The sequence below is a fragment of the Rutidosis leptorrhynchoides genome, chromosome 1, assembly GCF_046630445.1.
Source record: "Rutidosis leptorrhynchoides isolate AG116_Rl617_1_P2 chromosome 1, CSIRO_AGI_Rlap_v1, whole genome shotgun sequence".
In the NCBI taxonomy this organism is placed as follows: Eukaryota; Viridiplantae; Streptophyta; class Magnoliopsida; order Asterales; family Asteraceae; genus Rutidosis; species Rutidosis leptorrhynchoides.
The window spans coordinates 215,830,140-215,836,781 of record NC_092333.1 but is presented as its reverse complement, the minus strand read 5'-3'; the positions used below and the strand labels follow the sequence as shown (position 1 = coordinate 215,836,781).

Genomic DNA, 6,642 nt, shown 5'->3' with positions numbered 1-6,642 from the left:
ATAAACGAATATCATATGCTTTTCATATTTTTATGTGTTAATGGATGTCGCCACTTCACCAAATATTTAACCACTCCATAACCTTTAATCACTTTGTCTCCTTAAGTGGGTCTATTCTAATGAAACGTCACAGTAGCATTTCCGAATAAATATGAACATGGTGGCAGTTGGTTTCGAGCAGCAGTAGATGTTCGGGTTTGGGTTTGATCATTCATATCATAGTAAACAGTAGCAAATGGGCATCAATGGTGTGTGTTTTGGTGGTGTAGCTCGTAAAAAAAATGAAATATCACGTAAAGGTTAGTGATGGTGGTTTACTGTTACAGCAGCGAAAATAAAGAAGTAGCAGGTTGCAGCAGTGGTTCGATCAAGAGGTTTCTTTTGGGTGTGATCCGATTCAAACAGAAGTAGAACAGAAATAACTAACCGGAAGTAGACGATGGTGGTTTCGTTATCAAATTCATCGTCATCATGTATTACATCTTTATCGACCTCCTCCTTGCTCACCATCATGTTTACTACTGTAATAGTAAGCATAAACAGAAGATGGTAGTAGCAGAGATATCACCCGAAGGAGAAGCAATATAATAAAATACAAAAAAATGCAGCAGTAATCGCGTATTTGAAGAAAAGAGAGAAAAAGAATATGAAGGAGATGGTGGCCGATTATGGTTGTGAATATGGCTGTGGTGGTGTGGAGTTTAAATGGTGGTGATTGTGTGGTCTTAAGAGGTGAAGGTGTTTCAACGAAGAAGAAGAAGAAGAAGAAGAAAAGAGATGAAAGAAAAATGGGATTTGTATGCGTGAATGTTTATGTGGATATGTATATGTACCTATATAGATGGTGGAAAACACAAAGGCAAAACAATAATATTACATTCATAAACTTAATTCACGGATGAAGTAATCAATTAAGTATAGTGACAAAAAGACAAACACACGTTATTTGTTTCAATCAATTAACGGATTGAATATAAATATATAATATAATTTGCGATGCCTTTACAACTAGTATCCATCTGTCCTAGCCCACTCATATTCTATGAAAGGATAACAAACAAAATAATAAAACAATTTTCATGACATCTATACAAACTTATGTGTCGAATATAAATTTTTACAAATTACAAAAGTAATTACACAGTAACTTTTACACATTTATTTATGTTTACTATATTTGCGCAAGTCATATTGATGATTTATTTAGTGCACTTAAATAAACTGTATAAAAGACTATTAATTAGTTAGATTTAATACACAGTTTCTAAATATGTATTTACTAAACCATAATATACTTAATTATTAAAAAAAATCTATATTTCACACAATACGTTTAATACGTTATTAACGTTTCCACGTAATATTATTTTATTTTATTTTATTTTACGTAATTAATTTCTACAATTACATCATAAATTATATTTCAAAATGTATGTATTTATATTTAAATATATACCTATCTATTTAAAATTAGTGGTTCGTGAATCGTCGGTAATGGTCGAAGTTACATGAATGTATGAAATAATTCAAAATTTATGAGACTCAACCTAACAGACTTTGCATATCGTGTCAAAAATATTAAATCGTATCGAGAGTTTGGTTTAAAATTAGTCGAATTTTTTCGGGTCATCACATTGTACCACTTCTTGTGGTAATGGCTTTAGCTGTTTCATTCCGGGGGTTAGCATTTGTATCACTAGGTAGACTTCCCGGTTTTCTTTCACCTATTAACCTTGCTAGGTTACTTACTTCTTGTTCCAGATTTTGAATAGAAGCTTGTTGATTTCTAAATGCTTGAGCATTTTGTTCATTAGTTTGTTTCTGAGATGTGAAAAACTGCGTTTGAGTTTCAACTAGCTTCGTCATCATATCTTCTAAATTCGGCTTTTTATTATCGGTTTGTTGTGGTAGTTTGTTTTGAAAATTAGGTCTTTGCTGATTGTAATTATTATTGGATACTTGTTGATTGCTAGGACCTTGTTGGTTGTTGTATGGAATATTTCTGTTATAATTCTGGTTTTGATTGTAAATCTGTCTTGGCGGTTGATAATTATTCTGATAATTATTTCCAGGCCTTTGGTTTATGTATGAAATATTCTCTCTTTGTTCCATTGTTAATTCAATACTGAGACAATCTTTTGTCAAATGTGGTCCTCCACACTGCTCACAACTAATTCGTATTGAGTGAATATCTTTAGTCATCTTTTCCATTTGTCTCTCGACAGCATCTATCTTTGCGGAAATGGAATCTAAGTCATGGCTAGAATCGGCTCTAGCTGCTTTAGATGATCTAACGATATCTTTTTCTTGGTGCCACTCATGTGAGTGGGAAGCAGTGTTATCAATAATTTTGTAAGCATCAGTTTCGGTTTTCTTCATAATAGAACCACCAGCTGCTATATCTATGTCTTTTCTTGTAGTGATGTCGCATCCTTGGTAGAATATTTGTACTATTTGACAGGTATCTAAACCATGTTGCGGACATTCTCTCAATAACTTTTCAAATCTTGTCCAAGCCTCATATAGAGTTTCATTTGGCTTCTGTGTAAATGTAACAATTTCTCCTTGAAGTCTTACGGCTTTAGATGCAGGAAAGAATTGTTTAAGAAATTTTTCAACTAAAACATCCCATGTATCGATCGCCCCTTCAGGTAACGATTCCAACCAATCTTTGGCTTCTCCCTTTAAAGTCCAGGGAAATAACATGAGATATATCTGTTCATCCTCCACTTCTCGGATTTTAAATAGTGTGCAGATCCTATTAAAGGTACGTAGATGTTCATTTGGATCTTCCTTCAGCGCACCACTAAATTGGCATTGATTAGTCACCATGTGTAGAATTTGTCCTTTGATTTCATAATCTGGCACATTAATGTCTGGATGAGTAATTGCGTGACCTTGGCCAGTGCGTTTAGCTCTCATTCGGTCTTCCATACTTAAAGGTTCTGTTACTTCCATAATTGAATTTGTTGAATCGGAATCACTAGAGGATTCTGATTTTATGGTTCGTTCCTCAACAATCTCTGTTTGAATGATTGGTGGTTCCGGAGGAAAATTTAATGGTTCAGGATCTACGAATCGTTCCTGAATATTCTCCGGATTCTCAATTGTGAGTTCGGGTTCAAAAAATGGATTATCGGAAATTTGAACTGGAGTACTTGGTCGACTGGATGACGATTCTAAAGAAAAATCAACGGTGGTAATATTTGCTAAATGTCTTGATCTAGTTACAGGTGGTGAACGTACAAAAGGTGATGAACGTCTTGCTCGGTGCATTCACTGAATATCCTATTAGTTTTTAAAAGGAAAGAAAAATTATAATAAGTTATCCAATCAATAGACTTTTCTGATTTTGCCCACGTTTCGAATAGCCAAAAGATGCAGCAGAGGGGTAGGATTCGTTTGGTCTCAATATAATTGAGGACTGTTTGGCTCCAATAACCCGGTCCACGTACAAATCCAACTATTACTACGAACCAGAAAATTTTGATGTCTATCAATTTAACCACTTAAAATAAATTTTCGTAATTTTAAGAAATTTAGATAAGAAGTAGAATAAAAATCTATGTCCTAAAACTAGAATAGCTAGAAATAAGAAAGAAAAAGAGTTCGTCGAAAAAGGTCGAAAAAGAAAAATGGTTGAAAAATAAAAGGTGATGGAAAAATAAAAGAAACTTATAAAACTTAAAAACACTTGACTAACCTAACCTTATTACTACAACTAACTTAAAATTATAATCGCAAATTGAGATTACTAATTGGAATGATAATTGATACATAGGTAAAAGGTGTCTAAAAATATTAAAGCTTACAGGAAAAACTATATCCCAAATGGAAATAACTTAAAAAGAAACTAAAACTTAAAAAGGCGTCACAAAATTCTAAAGTACCTAAATCTTAGTCTAAAGAAAAAGCACTTAAGGAATTCTACGGCAAAGCCTAAAAATCTAGAAGTAAAAATAACTATGGCAAAAACTAAGTTTAAAACTAAATATGAGCTAAAAATATAAATATTACGCTAAAACGATTAAAAAGGGACAAAATATAAAAATATACAAAAAGTTGTAAAAAGTACAATTTTTATAAAAATATTATTTTTATATTATTTATTTTATAAAACTATTAATTTTATATTTTAATTAAACTAATTTAACTAAAATATAAATTAAATAAAAAGTAAAACTAATTATAATAATAATAATAAATTAGGGTTAATAATAATAATAATTAATAATTACCCGTAATTAAATGCAGATTAGGGTTTCTGTGGGTGTCAGAGTGTCTCCGCGAGTTGCGGTGCCCGAAGCAGAAAACTCCGCGAGTCGCGGGGTTCCAAAATTCAAATGACAGGTTGTTTAAAATTCGACGCATTTTTTTTTATATTAGCGTTGCGCTTCCGGCTTTGAAGCGAAGTCCCCGGCAGCGGCGCCAAAAATACTTGATGTTTGAGCAGAGTTGTATTAAATACTATTAAATTTTACAAGAAAATATTTATTTATTTATAGAATGGATATACTTAAACCTTGCTACAACACTTATAGGCAGTGTACCTAATCGTACAGTAGTGTAGTTTTTAGTAAGTCCGGTTCGTTCCACAGGGAAAATCTTTAAACAAAGCTTAACGCTATATTAGTTTACTTTTATAAAAATATAAATATATATATAAGTAATATTATTATTATAAAGGGGGGTTTTTGCCGTTTAATGACCGGTTTGTCGATTTTAAAACTTTAGTCGCAGTTAAAACCAAATGTAAAATAATAAATAAATACAAGACTTAATTTAAAGCGTAAAGTAAATAACGATAATGAAATTGCGAATAATAAAAGTGCGATAAAATAAACTTGTGATAATTAAAAAGTACGATAATTAAAAGTGCAATTAAATATAATAACAATAAATAAAAGTGCTATAATTAGAAGTGCAATTAAATATAAAATAAAGGAAATTAAATATGAAATAAAAGAATTATGCTTATTTAAACTTCCATAATCATGATGTTTGACGTGTTGATTTTAGTTTTATGCCCATGGGTTAATTGTCCTTTGTCCTGGATTATTTAATATGTCCATCTGGTTTTTGTCCATAACAGTCCATCAGTCATAAATATAAAGTGCGAGTGTCCTCGTCAAATTATCTTTATACCCGAAGTTAAATATTCCAACTAATTGGGGACTTAAACTATAACAAGATTTTAATACTTTGTTTAATAATTACACCAGGATGTCGACTGTTTAATAATATCCCATTAATAGCCCATAGTCTAATTTCCACAAGTGTCGTTCTTTTGTCCAAACCCCAATTATGGTACAAAGCCCAATTACCCAATTTGAGTAATTAGCCCAACATCATGATTACTTCGTTTTAAATAAGCATAATAATAACTTAGCTACGAGACATTAAATTAAAAAGGTTGAACATAACTTACAATGATTAAAAATAGCGTAGCGTTACACGGACAGAATTTCGATTTACACCCTTACAATATTCGCTAACATACCCTTATTATTAGGAGTAAAATTAAAATTAAAATTAAAATTAAAATTAAAATATAAATATAAATATTTACGTATAGATATAGAGAGGATGGATATATGTTATGAAAAATGATCAGAATTCGGTTGGCTTTATAGGGAATTGAGTTCAGGGATACTCCGCAACTCGCGGCAACTTTTGCCTTCAAACTCCGCGAGTCGCGGAGTTTGAAATTACAGCTCACAAACTTTGGAGTCTTTCTTGCCGACGGATTTTTTTATTTATATAATATATAAATAATTATAAGAATTATTTAAATATTATATTATATTTATGTGCATAGTTGACTTGTAATTTTTAGTTCGTTGCGTCGAGCGTTGAGAGTTGACTCTGGTCCCGGTTCCGGATTTTCGAACGTCCTTGCGTACAATTTAATATCTTGTACTTTGCGTTTTGAATCTTGTACTCTTGTAATTTCGAGACGTTTCTTATCAATAATTGGAACCTCTTTGATTGTCTTTTGTACTTTTGAGCTTTTTGGTCGTTTGCGTCTTCAATTCGTCAAATCTGTCTTTTGTCTTCACCTTTTATTATTTAAACGAATATCACTTGTAAATAGAACAATTGCAACTAAAAGCTTGTCTTTCTTGAGGAATAATGCTATGAAATATATGTTCGTTTTTAGCATTATCAACATGCTTCGACTAGTATGCTCATTATGTTGAATAGAGGTGCCTCATGCATGTTTTAAACTTATATGTAAATTAGATCGTTATGCATGATTACGTATATTAGCTTCAACATGTCACTCTTACTTGTATTCTTACAATATGTATTCAACATGCTATGCTTATATTATGTGCAATATGCTTAACATGCTATGCTAATGATACGTGCCATATGTATGCCATGCTTGTCTCTTTACATGATTGTTGAAACTACTATGATAGTATCTATAGTGTTGCATGATATGATTACGTGTGATGCTCTTATTTGTTTGCCATGCTATGTTATACTTGTGTTTTAACATGCTTGCTTGAACTTACTTTAATGCTCTAGCATCTAAGCTTATAAATATGATTGTTATGCATGATTGTTTGCTTGACAATTGATCTAATGTATATTAGCTTTTGCTTGCTACTCTCACTTATGTTTTCACATTGTGCT

The 6,642-nt window shown here is 31.6% G+C and overlaps 1 non-coding gene across 1 annotated transcript; it reads left to right on the top strand.

Moving 5' to 3' along the window:
• The first annotated feature begins 2,467 nt into the window (after positions 1 to 2,467).
• On the top strand, positions 2,468 to 2,574 carry LOC139886908 (small nucleolar RNA R71). The gene has a single exon (XR_011772768.1). It is a non-coding gene; the product is annotated as a small nucleolar RNA R71 (small nucleolar RNA).
• Positions 2,575 to 6,642: the final 4,068 nt, after the last annotated feature.